Raw genomic sequence first — 18751 nt, forward strand, 5'->3', positions numbered from 1 at the left:
AGGTTGTTTTCATTTGAATCCAAACGTTCTCAACATTTGTGGGATTTGGTTTCAGAGATCCCGTTCAAGCTGACTCCTTGTTCATAAGTATCTGTAGAATGCTTTATGGAAAGCTTGTGCCTCACCTATAGCAGGTAATGAGTATTGTCACCTGCCGGTTATATAAAGTTAAGTTAGTAACTGGGATTGCTTGAACAGGTTTGGGGGGAAAAAAATCCTTTAAAATCTCTCTTATTTCTAGATCAAACCTGAACTAGACCATTCTGAAGGTTCTGAGATGTTTACAGAGTGAGATTTCTGTTTTAATCCTCTTTCATGTTTGAAGTTTTAGCTTTGTATTTGATGAATTGGTATAAATCATGCCAATTCTGCTTTGTTACCATATAACATTCAGTCATAGACACTAGGTTGAGTAGAAGTTTTTTTTCAAAAGTATATAAAACATTTTATTTTCTTTTTGATTTTTTTTATTACATGTTTGTTTAGCATCTCTAGGGCAAAAATGTGGCTGGTGGATTCTCTTTTATTAATCCAATTTGATAATATAAATTATGGTGTTGTTGCTCTGGTATTGTATTATATAGGATGCAAAACTGTATGATATAGGATGCAAAATAATTTGCTGCTGTTTTAGTAAATGGAGTAGAAAGTATTTCCAGATTTTAGAACTGAGGGCATTGGACTATCTGACTGGCCATTTGGATAGCATCCAAATTGGAAGATTAGCTTAAATAACTGCCGTGAGTTTTCCTGTATGTATTCAGTGCTGTATTTTACACTTTCACTTGATTACCTGGACCATGTCATCTCTTCAGTGTGAGTTTCTAGAGATTTCCTCTGAGTTTCTGGATTCATGGGTCACTGAAGAGATTTTGGAAGGCTTTATTAACAGAATTCAAGTGTCTGGGTGTTTTTTTTTTTTTTGAAAAAATTCAGATTGTTCCTTGGTAAGGATTTAAATCTGGATGCTTTTGCCTAGGTTCGTGAAGTATACAGTCCAAATTTTATCATATTGGGTTGCTCAAATGCTTCATTGGATTCAAATCCTTTCCAGGTGTGTAAAGAATTAATGTCTTTTGACACTTCAATTGAATCAAATTTTCGTTCATGTGGTGTGACTCTGCCAAAGCCTTGATTTATAGTTGCTCTACATTTTATGGTACATGCTGAGTATCTATCTGAAGTTGGAGAGTTCCCTTATTTTTCTCCTCTAGGGTTTGACTGTCTATATAACCCCATTGCTTTATCTTTAAATTGCACTTTTTTTTGTTGAGCATGTCATTTAGCATAGTTTTGCAACTCAGTTTAAATTTAAACTTATGTGGAGCTCTTCACTGGAAAGGTTTTTTGCAGTTTGGCCATAGTATCCGTTAAGAATGCGATTTAAGTTTTCATTTGCTGGTATTTTGAATGGCTTTTTGTATTTGTGCTCATTTTTTTTAGTTCGTTCTTTCTTTAAAATGTGTGTTGGCTAGGGCTATGATTTAGATCTGAGTGAATTTATTTCACTGAAGTTTAGGTTTCCTTCAACATAGTTCATCACACTTACATTAGGCTGAGCTAATGGTAAATCTGCCTAAAATGTCCTCTTTGCTTCTACTGCTGCAAATATAGAAGATCAAGATTTGTGTGCATCTTCAGTAGTTTCTTTCCCAGTAGCACTGATGACACTGTCAAAGCTGGGGCTTTATGCAAGTCACTTAACTGCTCTGTAAGAGTTCTCCCATTTGTAGGATGTTCTGAATAATGTAGTTAATGTTTGTTAAATGCTCTGATTAAAAGTACTATATAAGCATTATTGTTAAAACTTGGCAGTTAATGTGTGCTGTAAAAATGTTGGGGCTGTGCTTTCTCTTTCCTTACAATAGTGGATGTCTGGAGACCAACTTGAACACAAGCAGAGATGTGTTCTTTATAGGCAAGCTGAGGGGCTGATAATTTTTTTGACTTAACAGTGGGAAGACCTTAAGTAGTTGCCAAACAAGACGCATATTTGTAATATCAAGAAATACTAGTAATTCAGCCAGGTATGGGAATGAATCTGCAGTTCAGACAAACTGCAGATGTAATCCTTTCAAAACCAACCAAAAATAAACAAAACAGAACAAACCCACCATCCAAACTTCTTCTTTACCCAAATGAACAGAGAAGTTTCCGATGCCTTCATGTTAGAAAGTCCTGCTATCTATGGTGATGCATCTTACAATTCCTTTCTTCCCAAATAAGCCCTCAAACATCTGAACAAAGAAACTAATGCTTTTCCTCTCATCTCGCTCCTTGCCCCTACTGTTTTTAATAATGTATGTCTGACATGTTAACAATCAGGCACATGTGCATTCATTGTTGTCTGATCTCAGCTGTCTGATAATGGCTTAAGAGGGATGATGAGTGGAGTCGCACATCAAGAGTCTCCTTTGTTGATGGAGTAACCAGGAGTGCATTTCCAATTTGCAGTTTAGCTCTGGGGCTTCAGAAGTGTTACATATATTTGGTATCCCCTCGGTTGCCTGCCACCAAACTACCAACCTTAGAAGTCATCATGCTGTTGTTGTGGAGCTCAAGAATAGAAAGAAGACTGACTGTGTTTGGAAAGTAAAAAGAAATGTCACGAATCGAGAACTTCCCTCTTGCAAAAATGTTGGGCACGCAAGACTGTGCGTTTGTGAAAGAAGGGTGTGTGTTTCTGTGTGCGCATTTGTGTCTGTGCATGTACCTGGATGCATGAATATACAGTCCTGTCTTTCATTGATTTTTTTTTTCAAATGACAAAACCTTTCCTCGTCTGACTCCATTGCTTGTTATTGCTCTCAAACTGTTTCCTCATTAGCTCAGAACTCCTTGTGTCAAATCTTTAATCATTTGGAATCAATGGTATTTTAATTCTTGTTTGGCTTCCGCCCTGCAAAGTTTGCATCTGAAATCCCTCTGCTTTAGGTATCAGAGTATGTGTATGTTGTGTGTGTGTTTTTTTTTTTTTGTTTTTGTTTTTTTTTAGTGTTTGTCTAACATGTTTATGAAATACTTTGTCTGTTAACCACCTTCATTGAATATTAGATATTAACAAAAACAGATTTAGGGGTGATTTTCTGAGGCTAACAAGCTTGCAAAGCCTTGTTTTGCTTAGAATTATTGAACTACTTATTCAATTCTTTTTTCTTTTGACATTTACCTAAGGAACATTTTTTATTTTGTGTGTGTGTGTGTGTGTGTGTGTGTGTGTGTACGTACAGTATATGTATATTCCATGTTACATGAGAGATGAATTGGACCATGCTGCTTGATTCCTTGTTAATCAAGAATAACTGGCTGCCTTAATGGAATGATCTAACCCAATCCTAACAGAGGTAATTGGTTTGATCAATCACTTCATGCTACCAAATATAGGTGCATGCATATAAATGTCAGAAGTTACAGTAGACCCAGCACTTCTTCAGAGATAATTTATTGGCTTTATTTCCTTGTCATCTACTTGTTTTTAGCCTTAGCTCATAATGTTGTCCCCTTCATGAACTTAATGTTACCCTCCTGAGTTAGATTATTCAACTGACAATTCAGTATATACCACACTTACAGTGGGGATATCTGTGTGGATATATAGCATTTCACTACTTCCTAGGTTCTGCTGCCTTTGTTTAGTCTCTTCCTTATGATGCACCAGCAGCGCTCAGTTTGAAGGGTTAAATGATGCCAGAATAGGACACTTAGAATTTAGTATGCAGTATGTGTATCTTTGAGCTTCCATGAATAAGAACAAAAGGATACATTTACTATACAGCAATTTAGTGTAACCTATTTAAATTAATATTTGAAGAGGAATAAACAAATCAAAATGAATAACAACCCATAAAACACATGATGAAATAGAGTATCGGAGCTATTAAATTAATAAGCCTGCTATATGCCAATGCTTCAGAAATGAATAGTGACTTACAAAAGGAACTTGTTAATTGAATACCTTTGAACTTCAAGTATACACGCTTAAGAGCTCATTGTACCCGCTTCTTGTGGGAAAATAATTTCACCTGCCAAATGCCTGATCAGTTGGTTTTAATCTTTTGCATGCAGAATGATTTAGGCACAATCCAAAATGGCACTAGTCCAATAAGGCTATATATCCTAATGTCCAGTCTCAATGGCTTTATCTTTCCAAATAGCACATGGGAAAGTGGGCCAGGGGGAGGGCTTGAACCTGTGCAGAAGCAGTGCTGTGCAATATTCATGAGACCAACCCCACAAGGTATGGAGAGGATACTCCACAGCTAATAGCAAGAAGGTTTGACTGGTACATACCCCTCCCCAATGACACTCCACAGCTAATAGCAAGAAGGTTTGACTGGCACATACCCCTCCCCAATGAGTGCATTGGGCTGTTCAAAAAGGTAGTACAAATACAGTCAAGGACATCAATACTATAAGCTGGTCTGGGCAAGAGGACCTTACACCTGTAGAAATAGGCAAGAGGACCTTACACCTGTAGAAATACCAATGAAGTTGAGGTTTAGGGTTTGCCTGTAGGGAACAGCTCACAGGATTATAGCCAAGGTGAGCAAATGGGCAGGGAAAGCAATTGTGTCCCTAGTTATTGGCCGCAATTGACTATCCGTTATTGACTGCAGCACTAAGAACTGGAAGGAGCAAAGGGAATGAGGACTGCAACATGCTTGTGTGGCCACGCCATACTGTGACGTGGGAATATTCAGGAAAACAGAGCTTGGATAACCAGCAGTGTGTGGGTAGACTGGTTCTCACAGAAGAAGGGAGATCTGAATCAGCAGAGATTAAACGCCCGGCCTGAGTATTTCACCATGAGAAGAAAATGGAGACTATGAAGGCTAATACTTTTAGGTTTCCATTAACTTGGGGTGCCTCTGTTTTTGGCTCCTTAGCTTTCTGCACATGTCAACTTATTCCAATTCATAAGTTACTCAGCACCTCTGAGAAATGGGCGCCTGGTGTCTCAGATTGGACAGTCAGAATTAGTAGTTATTTTCTAACAACTTTGTCCAGAATTCTGCTCCTTGCTGTCCTCTGGGCTGGCTATTCATCTCTGCTTTTGGAGTTCCTATGGCACTTTTCAGACCATTTTACCCTGCCTGAGCACGACTTAAAGCTGCCTCTCTCACCAGTTGGAGAATAAGGTATACTGGAACTTGATTCTGCCATGCCTTCTTCCCTGTCTCCTTTGGGTACACACCTCTGAGTCCCCTGGTGTTGGGTGACACAAGAGGTGGTAGCTGGGTTGCAGAGCTGATGCGGGAAGCAGAAGAGCTGCCTCCACCTGCTTTAGGCTGGTAGAGAATCCCCTTATGCTGGGAAAATTACCCAGCACAGATCCCTGGTTGCTTTAAGTTCACTTTGCACCACTTATGCAGAATAAAGTCAACTTAGTGGACCAGAGAATCCAGCATTAAAATTCTACCACCATATGGAATCAAATGTACCACCTGCTAATGTAATTATTTACTACCAGCACAAACATTCCAGCTCTTGTCAGCTCTGCCCTTCCAGTGGAGCTACCGGGATTGGTAAAACAGCATATTGAAAGCCAGGATCACATTTGTACCATCATTATAATTAATTATTACCTTTCCTGCTCACCCTTCTCCCTCTCCTTTTTTCCCTGAATAAATTTACTTTCAACTTGCTTTATTTTTACAGGGTATTTTTTCACAATAGTGCTGTATTTTAAAGTTTGTTTAAAGTATACTTTACCTGATCCCTTTCACCCCTAGGTGTCTGGCAGGGCTTGAGGTTCTGTTTAAATACAATGAAAACTGTATTGCGATTTATAGCCTATATTTTATTACTATTTATTTCAGAGTTAGCAGTGTAGGTTTTGCATAGAAAAGGTTGTTGAGCTGTTTTACAGTTAATCATACATGGTGTTGGGACAAGAGATGTATGTGTTTGAGGAAGGGATTCCCATCCTATGAGCCACTTGAAACAGGCTGTATTCTAAGTGTGAGACCATACCAGCACCCACAGTCAGCATGTTAGAGTTTGCATGCTCTTCTTGGCCTCCTAGTGGCTGGCTAAAGAATCACTCCAGATTTTGGTATTCTTAGTATCCAAACAGGCTCTGTTTCTCCATTCTATTAACAATTTGTTCAGTGGCCTTGCACTGGTGTATAATTGATATAACTGGAAAATTAGATCCACTGTTATCTTTAAAACACAGGGGGTGAAGACAAATGAGTTGCTGGCAGTACACAAAAGATGGCTCTAGGATGGATTTATCATAACATCAAAACAAACCCCAGTTCCCCCTTTGACCTTGTCTTTGGCAACGATCAGTTGCTTTACAGTTCTTCACAAATTAGCTTTCAGGTACAGATGTCACCATTTCCAAGAGCAAACCCAGTTTCATGGGAAAACTGGTAACATTCTGCTCTCTGTCAAACAAAGGTTTCTCTAATTTGCTCTCTGTAGAAATGTCACCTTTTTTGCAGAAAGGTGATGGGTTCCTATCTATAATAATAAAATGTTGTCTTTGCCAAAAAAAAAGAGGCAATGATGAAGTATATTTTGGTGCTTCCTCAATGTGCAAACCTTTTTTGTTGTGGTGGTGGTTGTTGTGTTTTGTTTTGTTTTGAAGACTTCATTTCACAGCTCTAATTTTTGGTGATCACCTGAAAGGTAACATTGGCCACTCACTGAGCAAGCACATCTCCCTAAGATCACCCGAGGCTTCATAGTGAATGTGACAATTTGTAGTTTAGGAAAGCTACTGTAACATCCACCTCAATCCTGCTGCTCTGAGCCACCCTCAGATTAGTGTTCTTCTTTCCTTTGGCCTTATCTACACTAGCGTGGTAGTGGTTAAAATGTTAATGTACCATGTCCTTCAGACCTGTCCTGAGCATGTGGTAGTGATAGTAAAGGCAGCATGGTGTAGTGCCTAGGGCACTGGCCTGAGTGTGGAGACTTGGGTTCCGTTCCAGGATCAGCTAATGAACTGCTTTGTGATCTGGGGCAAGTCACTTCATTTCTCTGTGCTTCTTTTCCCTCCTATCCTTTTGTCTTGTCTGTTTAAATTCTAAATTCTCAATGACAGGTGCTATCTTTCAAGAGTGCATAATTCAAAAAGGCTCTAATCCTGGTTGGGGTCCATAGACGTTACTCAAACGAATAAATGATGATAGTTAAAACACTAATGTATTCTCTGCCCAAGTGTTCTCACTATTGGTAGGATGCACTTATAAACACAATGCTGGGAAATTCTTGGAAAAATACTACTACCGACTAGTGTTCCCTTTATTACCCCCCCTCCCCTGCCCCATCCTAATGTGGAATGAGAAATGATGAAAGCACAAGTTTAATTCCTAAGAGGGCAGTTGTACTGCAGGGGGAAAACCCCTGTAAATAAAGCAATGTCAAGTATATTTATGCATACAGAATGAGACTCGGTGTCTGATCTGTAATAAGCAGAAGTAGCAAAGAGAAACACAACGTAGACATTTCTGTGGCTGTACAGGCTCCCTGTAGGTAAATGTGAAACGTGCAGTGAGATGCTAGCAGGAACTTGCAGGAGTCCCTTATTCCAACCTGTCGTTCAGTTTTGTGGCAGAATGTGAATTGCTTCCCTGTCTCTGATGGAATCACCCCCTGCCAAATATGATTTATCCTTTTGGCCCATAAAAACACTTGTGGAGAGCAACATTTGCCCTTGGAATTGATAAGATTGCTCTGAATGCTCCTCAAAAACATACTTGAGGGACTGAAGCCTTGGCCCCTCTCAGCAAGGTCTCTGTACCCAACCATTTCAAATAATGCAAGTTAAACTCTGTGCCTGTTCCATCACTGTAGTCTGCATTCCTTTCAGGAGCTGTTACTTTAGAGAGCTTACAGCGGCACAGATGTAGTGTTGCAGCTGTGCTGCTGGAAGATCTCTCATGTAGCCCCTCTATGCAGATGGGGGAGAGCTTTCCCGTCGGCATAATTAAATCACCCCCAATGAGCAGCAGGAGAAGCTCTCCTGCTGACATAGTGCTGTGCACACTACCATTCATGCTGGCTTGACTTATGTCACTCAGGGAGGTGCTTTTTTCACACCCATGAGTGACACAAGTTTTGCCAAGATAAGTGGTAGTGTAGAAATGGCCCCCCAAAAAAAAAGAAAGAAAGAAAAGCCCGCAAAAGGCACTTAATAAGGCTTTGCCAAATGATGTTGCATCCTTCTTTGATTATGGGAAGTTTTTTTGTGTGTGTGTTTTGAAGAGAAAGTGGATAGAGCCTCCAGACCTCCTCCCCTGGTGTCTGTAAATGTATATAGTGCAAAGCAAGTCTGAAATGCCAGTGTATTCCACTCCTAATTTTCAGTGGTACTTGGAAATTATAAATATTTACTAATTTTATTCAAATGCACATGTATTATGTACTGCATATACACTGGGTAAAACTGATGGCTTATGTGATGTAGATGTCTGGAAACGCTATCAAAGGCTCTTGGGTCTGAAATTCAGTCATATTTTTTCACTGGATGATATGGCCCTGAAACTGTCACAAACCGCCTTGAACACAGTCATGCAAAACTTCAGAATATTGATTTGAATTTAAACACTTAAATGGAACTGTAGCATTAGATGGCACTTCCACTTGTATTGTTCCGATCAGATACAGAGATAAGACTGCACTTACTGGTACAAATTGAAATTACCATTTGAAAATCCCTGGACCCAATTCTCTGTTTTGTTGAGATGTGATTGCTGCAGAGTGGGAGCAGTGGGACAAAAGTGGCATTTTGTGTCTCCGTATTCAGGGTTCAAAGGGGAGCAAGAAGCCTGCTGAATTCCGGGGAGGCAGTATCTGTCTCACGTTAGTGTTTCATATGTGTGTTTTGGGGGAGTTACCACTATTTTTTCTTTTTCCATTTCAAACCCTGATGGAGCAGTTGCTTAAAAATGGCAGAAACAAACACATGGATTCAAACACCTGATGGCTATACTCAGAACTGAAAGTCCAAAATGAAAAGTTGCCTACTCTACATTCTGCGTGAGAAGGTAAATTACAACCCATAATCGATGGGGACCACATCCTGAAAGAAATCTTTACTGGCCTCCCTCTTCTGGTCTTCAAACATCCCAGCCTCATCAAGCTCATCATCCGACCAGGACACACCAACTCAAAGCAGCAGCAGATCCTGTCATACGATGCAAAACCTGCAGACATATCTCCACCGCTATGGTGTTCAGTACCCCTCCACAACACACCAGTGTGGAAGTTGGTCACATGTCCCCCAAGTTTATTCAGTCACATGGTGTGGCCAGGCCCCCTCCGTGCAGGATAGGTGAGCCAATGAGCTGGAGGGAGAGGCAGGAAGAACAGCTGGGAGCTACAGGGAGGGGCTGCTGCTTTCCGGGGACGGGCGGGGGAGAGGAGGAAGACACTGCTTTTTGGGAGGAGGGGCTACCTGGGGGGAATGACTTGAGCTGTTCTGGGGTTGTGCCCCCTCCCCCCAGTATCAGCAGGCCTGGGTCATCTGTGTCCTACACGTCTATCACAACAGGTAGTGTACCTCATCCAATGCTCTAAATGCCCCAACAACAACTATGTGGGTGAAACCGGACAATCACTATGTTCTTGAATGAACTCACACAGAAAAATGATAAAAGATAAGAACATCCTATCAACTGTGGGCGACCACTTTTCACGAAATGATTACTCCATATCTGACCTCTCAGTCCTCATCCTCAGAAGAAACCCGCACAACAACTTCAAAAGATGAGCCTGGGTGCTTAAATTCATCACTTTGCTAGACACTAACAATTTTGGTTTTAATAAAGACACTGGATTTATGGCTTCTTACAACAATTTGTAACTCACTAATCCCTCTTTTTGTCCTGTGACTGCAGAGGCCACTTTGCCTTGAATAGTTTCTCACAGTATGCATTAGCTACGCTAAACAATCTGTCCCACCTTTTAGCTGTGACACACTGAATACCTTTGCCAGAGCTGAGGAAGAGCTCTGTGTACCTGGAAAGCTTGTGTAATTCACCAACAGAAATGGTTCAATAAAAGATATTATCCTACACAGCAGCTGGAAGAGAAGATCTCTTTGGAAAATCTTAGTGATCTCACTGGACTATTCCCTCAAAAACAACATGGTATACAAAACATATTGTATTGTTTCAGGAAGTGAGAGAAAAATCAAGTGAGACATTGCAAGATTGGTGCACACAAACAAGTTTGCCAGCTTGGATTGTGAAAGGATGCAAATTTTGCAACATTATTTTCCAGGCAATTCTTAGTAAGACAGAACTAACATTGGACAAGCTATGAGACTGTTTGTTCTACGTCCTCTGGGCCTGTGACTCTATGAGCAAAATGTGTGTGTGTGTGTGTGTGTGTGTGTGTGAAAGTCCTGGAAACCTATAGTCACAGCAGGACAAGTTTCAAGATGTGAGATTTTTAGAATCTTACATGTGGTGTGTTGTAACCCCACCCAAGAGGATTCTTGGCTTGATCACCATTTGGGAAGAACATCATAAATCTGGCAAGGAAATACACTAGATAGAACAAAATACATCATTGCATCCAGATAAACAATTTTAAAATTCAAGTCAGGGTAAAGGAAGACATTTGCTATGCTGCATAATGCAAACATATATACAACCAAGGTGTGTATTGCAGGTCTGTCAGGCAATGACTACAGAAAAAGACTATGCTGATTCAGAGGGAACTGAATATATCTATGTGATTGGAGGAGAGTTCATGACCTGTCTGAACCATAGTGCACTCTAACTAGAATTAGAAGCGGTGGGGATAGGGAGTCTCTAGGCTTTGACAAGCAGCATTATATGGAATGTGATGAAGGTCTGAAAAGTGATGTTGTGAAGACGAAATCTGAAGCCAAGTGAAGAAGCTGGAAAATGCTCTGAGACAGAAGAATCAAGACTTCAAGCAGCTGCTGACTGAAAAGAAAGTAACTGAAAAAGAACTCCAGCTGGTACCATGAGGAACCAACAGTTTTAGAAACCTGAAGAATATAATGGTGCTTAAAATATGTGGAGAATCAGCATGTAAGTGAAGATTTGATGGCAAACATAGACAACATAAAAATAGAACTGGTATTGGAAGAACTCGATGTGCATTGACAATCCATGGAGAACAAGCAGTACCAGTGATACACAAAAATCTTACTTTTCATTCCAGGTCATTGAGACATCATGAAAACAAACAAGTGGGTTGTTTATGGAGAAAAAAAAAGCACAAAATGACAAAAGATCCAAGAAAACTGGTAAATGTTCCCATATAATATCAGACCTAGTGCACAAGCTGTTAGAGGCTGGGGCAGACATCTGATAAGAGCATTATATCTGTACCTCTGTGTGTGCCTGCATTTACTTCCGAAAGATACCAATATTTTTGGCAGAGATACTGTGTGTGTTTTTAATAGATTTTTTTTTTTCTTTCTCTAGCAATATAAATGCTCAGCTAGGAGACCAGCTCTGGCTTTGAGTGCATGGAGGGGGTGAAACTGTAAATCTTTCAGCACACTTGGAATTCACCAGTAGTATCAATCAGATTTAAGAAAAAAAATGTGAAAGGTTTGAAAAAGCTGCAAGGACTGGTACTGCTACTGAGGTAAACAGCAGGCTAGTGCTTTTAAAATCTGATTTGACTGAAATCTTGTGGTAACACAGGTCACTCTGGATTTACACCGCAGTAACTGAGAGCAGAATTTGATGCTATGCTTTCAGTGGGTGTGGTGTGTCCAGTGAGAGTTCAGCTCCATTGCTGTTATTAACATCTGTTTAAAACTAAATTAACTGGTTAAAATTAATTCACGTAGCAATTGATTTTTTTTAAACAGGTAGGGGCTGTGAACTCCCCTTAAGCTCCTGAAGGGTGGAGGCTTCTAAAAAAAACAATTCCTCTGTAATGGGAGAGGAAAGAATTTGCAGACACTTGTCTGTATCTTGCACCATTCGGGGAGGGGGGGCAGAGAGAGTAGAAGACCACCTGAAGTAGTAGAAAGAGCTGACTTCTTGTAAGTCATGGTTTTTAATATGTGACAAATGTTAGATAGCTGCAGGTTCATTTTATCATGTTTTAATGGGTAAACAATAAAACCATTATTTATTTGAGCTGATAGACGCCTCTGGCATAAAATTACATTGTCCGAGGACAATCTTAGAAGAAGCAAAGCAGGCAACTACTTGGTCCCCAGGAGTCAAAAACTTGGCTCACAAATTTTTAATTGTTTGACCAACACACACCCAACTACAATCATCATCTCTCCCAGACGCAGCACTGGATGGGAAGACAACTCATCCCGTTTTCTTGCTAATGAACCTCTTGGCTATGAATGTGTGTGTGTTTGAGGGTTTAGCTTCTGTTAGATATCTAAAATATGGATTCCAAATGCCCAGTCTAAACTCTGGGGGCCCCACAAATCCTTGGCCTGTGCCTAATAGCAAACCTGTATGAGAGAGTGTTTGAACCTTCAGGTCTGAGCAGTCCACTCAAACCATAACTAACCAATTCAACATTATAAGTATGCGTGGCACTCTACAAGAGAGAGGAACACATTATCTCGGTCTGGCTAGCTTTCATTCTGAATAGACAGACAACACAGAATGTACCAGGAGCTCTGAGGTGTTTTTCCTTTAAAAAAAAAAAAAAAAAATAGGTAGATGATTCAATTTTTTTTTTTTAAACATGGAATTCATACAAGTGAGTGTGTTTCTTCATCTGTATGTTTATTTTAACTTTAAGCTAATTCTATCATTTGCGGTTTTAATACAAACAGTTTGGTTTTGTATTATGGGGATAAACAAGCTTGCTCATGAAAGACTGTAAGTACAGTTGAGGAAAATTTAACCATAGGAAGATGTCACAGATACCAGGCTAACGGCACTTCTGGCCCCTCCTGGTCTCTTTGAGTGCAACCTGCTTCAGCTCTAAAGCCTTGGGCTGTCACCTCTCTTGCAATGCAATCACACATCTCTCCTTCTCAGACCTGCCCTTGGGTGGCAGTCCTTTGTATATCAACCGGGATATGCGTCAGCAGGTCTGACCCAGTCACTGACCAGCAAAGTGTTATTTATTTTAAAAAAATAATTTCAGAGAAAACAATAAAACCTGCTGTATGTATATCTAGCTTTCCCGATGAGGCTTACCATTCCCTGGATCCGGGAAGGCCCAATTTCTTTGCATACAGAAAAACCATGTACACATACACTTTGCAAAGTGTATGTGTACATGTGTCTCTCTGTGTCAGCCTATTTCCCTCCACAGCTAAGTGTTGCTGCTTCTATTGCTGAGAAGCACTTTTTAACTCAGTAGTGTTCTTTTGATCTCCAGCCTCTCAACCTGGGCAAACAGCTGTCATTTTGACCTAGAGCCTGGAACCATGCCATTGTCTTGTAACTTCCCCTGATATCCGCTGGGAGCTTACTTGTATGGAATCTTTTGACTTTCTGTTTATTCTTCCCACAGTCCCCTATTATGCTAGATCCATGCATTCATACAGGGCAGTCTTATAATCCTAATAGACAATAACTTACCTTCCCTGCCCAGATCACGTACCAGGTTAATAAAATTGTTACATCTCAGTATTCATAACATTATTACATAGCAGCTCCACATCTGTCACAGAAGCTATTCTGATTCTGGAAGATGAATGTTATTTTGATTTCTCCCTTTAACACTCTGAGATACGACAGATTCAGTCTCAGTGACATTCTTTGACAACTTTATTTTAAGTCCGTGATAGAAATGACTAGTAAATTTAGCTTTCAACACCTTTTTTGGTACCATCCTACTAACATGCATAAATTTTCGCCTTTGGTTTAGTTGACAGCTCAATAGAAAACACAGAGCCCAGTTTTGAAAACTCTCATTCAGGTGAGTAATCCCATTTGCCTCATGGGGACTACTTGCTTCAGGAAAGTCTACGTTCATGAGTAAGGATTTTCAGGGCTGGGCATAGCATAGCAGTGAAAGTGTACCAGTCTACTCTTTCTTAGCAGAACAGGGGGGAGAAAGGTTCTAATGGTTTTTTTCTGTATGTATAGCACACTAGAAATAGAGGTCGTGAGCGTCTGCACCTGCTGTCCTAAAATGAGCCTTTTGGGATAGGCAGCCCAGGAGAATACTCTTTATGCTGAGGGATAGTGTTCCCATCTCTCTTAACAATTCTCAACTTTTGTCTCATCCTGTATTTTGAGGGAATTCTCTGGGACTGCATAAAACGTAACTCTAAATGGGGTTGGCATTTCTATCGTGACTGAACATTAGCCAGGGCAGAACATAAAAGGGAGCATGCAATCCAAAAGCCAAGTCTTCTTGCAAGCTCCATTTCAAAGCTTAGCCACACGGAAGAGAGGGGCCAACTGGGCTTTAGATTTTCCCCTGACAATTACGTGTCCGACACTCTGGGCCCCTGTGTCCTTCTGCTCCTGCCATCAGTGAGGAGGGGTAGGCCCTTCATTACGTGCTCTCTTGGCATCTTTTTCTTTTATCCTACAAAACGGTGCGTCTTAAGGCTCTTTTGTGACACTGGTGTCCCCACTTCACATATGAATGTGAGCAGTGTGAAAACCCAGCCTACCCCTCATGAGCCTGGATTGAGTAAGGGGCATGTAATGAGTGGAGCTGGCCCCTTGCCCCTAAATCCTGATTGGCTAAAGGGTGGAGGAAATCGTACCCCTGACTCACTTGTCACTGGTGGAGAGCAATATCCCTCTGGAGCAGGAGCCTCAGCCCTGCCCAGGTAGGGGTGGAGGTTGGTGACAAGCTATCTGGTCAGTACGAGGCCAATCAGTTGGCACAGGGGCAATGCTGGGAGAAGGCTGCCAGCTTGGTCAGAGAGCACATGGTCCAGGAGGACACAGAGTTGAACACAGCCAGTACCTGGGGCTAGGTGTCAGGCCAGGGGGACACAGCTATAGCCAAGCTGGAAGAGTGAATTGGACTCAGGGGAGGAAACCATGACAAGCAGAGGGACAGTCAGCAGAGGCTGGGATCCACAACTCTGAGCTTACACTGTACCCAACCATCAGTGACCACCACGGACACGAGGGATGTTGTTTTGGGACTAATGGACATAGGATGGCCGTAGTGTGGACTGTTTGTTGGATAGTGTTACTAAGTATATTTAAGCATTGGGGACATAGCATATTGTACTGCGACTGGAGTTGTATGTGTGACTCCGCATAGGGACCTCTGAATAGTCCTGTTTTTTTGAGTTCTGTTGCTGCCCAGATAGTCATTGATGTTGCAATCTGAGTGTATCTTTGATTCTGGGGTTAATTCCTGCCTCCCCAAAATCCATGTTGGCTATTACCTGTCACCCTATTGTCCTCTTGGTGCTTACAAACTGACTGAAATAATTTGTTCCACTATCTTTCCAGCTATGGAAGTTAGACTCACTGGTCTATAATTCCCTGGATTCTCTCTGTTCCCCTTTTTAAAAATAGGTACTAAGATTGTCCTTCGTCAGTCCTCTGTGCCCTCACCTGTCATCCATGAGTTCTCAAAGATAATCGCTAATAGTTCCGAGATTGCTTTATCTAGTTCTTTAAGTACCCTAGGGTGAATTTCATCAGGCCCTGCAAAGTTGACTATATCTAACTTACGTAAACAGTCTTGAACCTGTTCTTCTCTATTCCAGTTTGCATTCCTTCCCCTTGTTGTTAATATGGATTGTGTTAAGGGTAGGTCTACACTTACCTCCGGGTCTGGCGGTAAGCAATCGATCTTCTGGGATCGATCCCGGAAGTGCTTGCCGTCGATGCCGGTATTCCAGCTCGGCGAGAGGAGTACGCGGCATCGACGGGGAGCCTGCCTGCCGCGTCTGGACCCGCGGTAAGTTTGAACTAAGGTACTTCAAATTCAGCTATGTTATTAACGTAGCTGAATTTGTGTACCTTAGTTCGAAATGGGGGGCTAGTGTGGACCAGGCCATAGAATAAGAAGAATTATTCCTTTTAGTTAAGACTGAAGCAAAGTAGGCATTAAGCATCTTAGTCTTATGAGCAAGCCTGGTTCCAAAAACTCAGGCGAATATTTAAATTCTACCCACCCACTTCCTGTAAGAATAGAAAGTGAGAGTATCAATGATGTCATGAAATATGTTTGTTTTTTAGTCTCTCTCAATTTTGGTCCTAAGCTTGACAATATACTTTGGGAGGAAGCAATGGAATGAATGACAGGCAACAGAACATCATTTCACCTTTTGATGTCCAGCGGGGCAAGAGATGACATTTTCTTTATAAGAGAAATCTCCTGTGAACATTTGCTCCAATCCTACAAAAATTTAGTGCCATCATTCACACCACTCTAGTCTTGAGGTCTGCCAGCACCTCTAAACACCCCCTTACTTTCTAGGATTCATATAATTTTCCTGTACATATTCAATTCAAGTTGAAACTTGGCATGTATGTGCATATTACCGTGACACTTTTCCCCCTGTGCATATATTTCTACTTAGTATTTGACAAGTGTTCATACAAACCAGTAATTCTTTTTTTCTCTTAAATTTTGCTGTTCCCTGAAAACTGCCAATATTGCAAGTAAAGCTTATCTTTTATGACTAATATACATTTTTATTTAGAAATAAATAAATTCAGGTAAAGTCAGTATAAGTGTGTGCACTGACTCATTTTTACTGCATACTTAGCAAATGATTCACCCTTTATAGAGAAAATGCACAGCTTAATTGCAATTACATTTCATATGCTTTCCTAATATATTCCATCCCCATTTTAAGTCACGTGTTTTTCTTATTATGGAATTTGTGCCTAGCCGTTCCTTAATTAAGATTGCAGCTAAGTTGCTGTTCAAAGCTGAATTAATTTTGCTTCCTCTCTAGTTAATCAGATAGTCTTTGTGAATTTTGAAGTAATTATTATGTTAGAATTGATTAAACGGTTGAAGTTCAGTTTAAAATAAGTAACTTTTTATACTTCATTCATCTTCTTTATTTATTAGATCACTTCCCTTATTCCTTAACATTTCTCAAATGAATGCTATGATGTTGGTGAAAACTGTACAGCATGGGAAGCCTTAGGTGTGTATTTCTTTAATGAATTTCCCATACAGTACTTAAAAAAATGACCAATTCTGGAGGCTGGCTGGCTCAGGGCATGGTAATCAAACATGCAGCTTTTCCCTGCCTGGTTACCAGTTCTAAGAGTGGATGTGGATTGTTGCCATTTGATGATTGTGAGGGGCTAGTCTCACAATTCAGGGCAACTGAACCTGTATTTTCCCACAGTGGTCCAGCAAGGGCACCTGCTCTCAGACTTCCAGCTACCTAGCCTTTGCCTCTCTTGAGTGGAGACCCATCTTCTGGCTGGGCTGGGGTATTTCCAGGCTGCACCGTTCCCCGCCTATACTGTGGTATCCCCAGCAGAGACAGGCTGTCTAAGGCCAGCTGCTTGCTTTCTCATCAGAGTTGGTTAACAGGTGTCATTGCTACCGTTATAAAAGGTACCATGAAGCACTTTTTATACATGCCTTCTTTTATTCTTAAGTTTAAAAGGATTACAGAGGAAATGTATCAAAACAATTAAAAAGTACGTGCATTCTAATTAGAGTTGCCAGGTGTCCGGTTTTCTACTGGAAAGCCCGGTCGAAAAGGTGCTGGTGGCTCTGGTCAGCACTACTGACTGGGCCATTAAAAGTCCAGTTGGCAGTGCAGCAGGACCAAGGGAAGCTCCCTCCCTGCCTGCTGTGGCTCCGTGTGGCTTCCGGAAGAAGCAGCATGTCCCCCCTTTGGCTCCTACGTGTAGGGGCAGCAAGGGGGCTCCCCACTCTGCCCCTACCCCAACCACCAGCTCTGCAGCTCTCATTGGCTGGGAACTGCAGCCAATGGGAGCTGCGGGGGTGGCGCCTGTGGACAGGGCATCATGCAGAGCCACCTGGCCATGCCACTGCTTCCAGGAGCTGCTTGAAGTAAGCGCCACCCAGAGCCTGCACCTCTGACCCTCTCCCACACTCCAACCCCTTATCCCAAACCTGATCCCCCTCTTGCCCTCCGAACCCCTCAGTCTGAGCCTGGAGCACACTCCTGTACCCCAAACCCCTCATCCCCAGCCCAGAGTCTGCACTCACCGCCAGAGCCCTCACCCTGTCTCGCATCCTTAACCCACTGCCACAGCCCAAAGCCCCCACCTGCACCCAGAACTCCTCTTTTCTGGCCGCACCCCGGATCCCACACACCCCCAGCCAGAGCCCTCACCCCCTCCCACACTCCAACCCCCTAAGCCAGTCCAGTGAAAATGAGTGAGTGAGGGTAGGGAGAGCGAGTGACAGGGTGGGGGAGTGGAGTGAGTGAGCGGTGGGGCCTTTGAGAAGGAGTGGGTCATAGGCAGGGCTTCGGAGGAGGAGCGGGGCAGGGGGCAGGGCAAGGGTGTTCAGTTTTGTGCAAGTAGAAAGTTGGCAATCTTAATTCTAATAAGCTTACAAGAGGTCACTGCAACTCTGACAAGGATTCTGTGAGGAACTATCTTTCAGACCTCCAACCCAAAGGGGATTCCTTGTTGTAACAAGTTCATCACAGTTTCAGCTCAGAACAAGCACTCAGTCTTATGAGGGTTCAATAGGCCCAGTCCTTCCAACATTACCCTAAGAACTGGGGCACTCTCTGGATCAAGGGTCTGTCTGTTTGCTGGATCAGGAAGGAAGGCCTGAGCCAGTTTAAAACCAGGCTACTTATCCAAAAGCCCTATCTCTGTCAGTCCCTGGAGAATCCAGTCTGAACTAGTATAATTCATACCTCTTCAGAGGGGGGTCTTCAAAGTGT

Source organism: Trachemys scripta, chromosome 1 (genome assembly GCF_013100865.1).
Source record: "Trachemys scripta elegans isolate TJP31775 chromosome 1, CAS_Tse_1.0, whole genome shotgun sequence".
Lineage (NCBI taxonomy): Eukaryota > Metazoa > Chordata > Testudines > Emydidae > Trachemys > Trachemys scripta.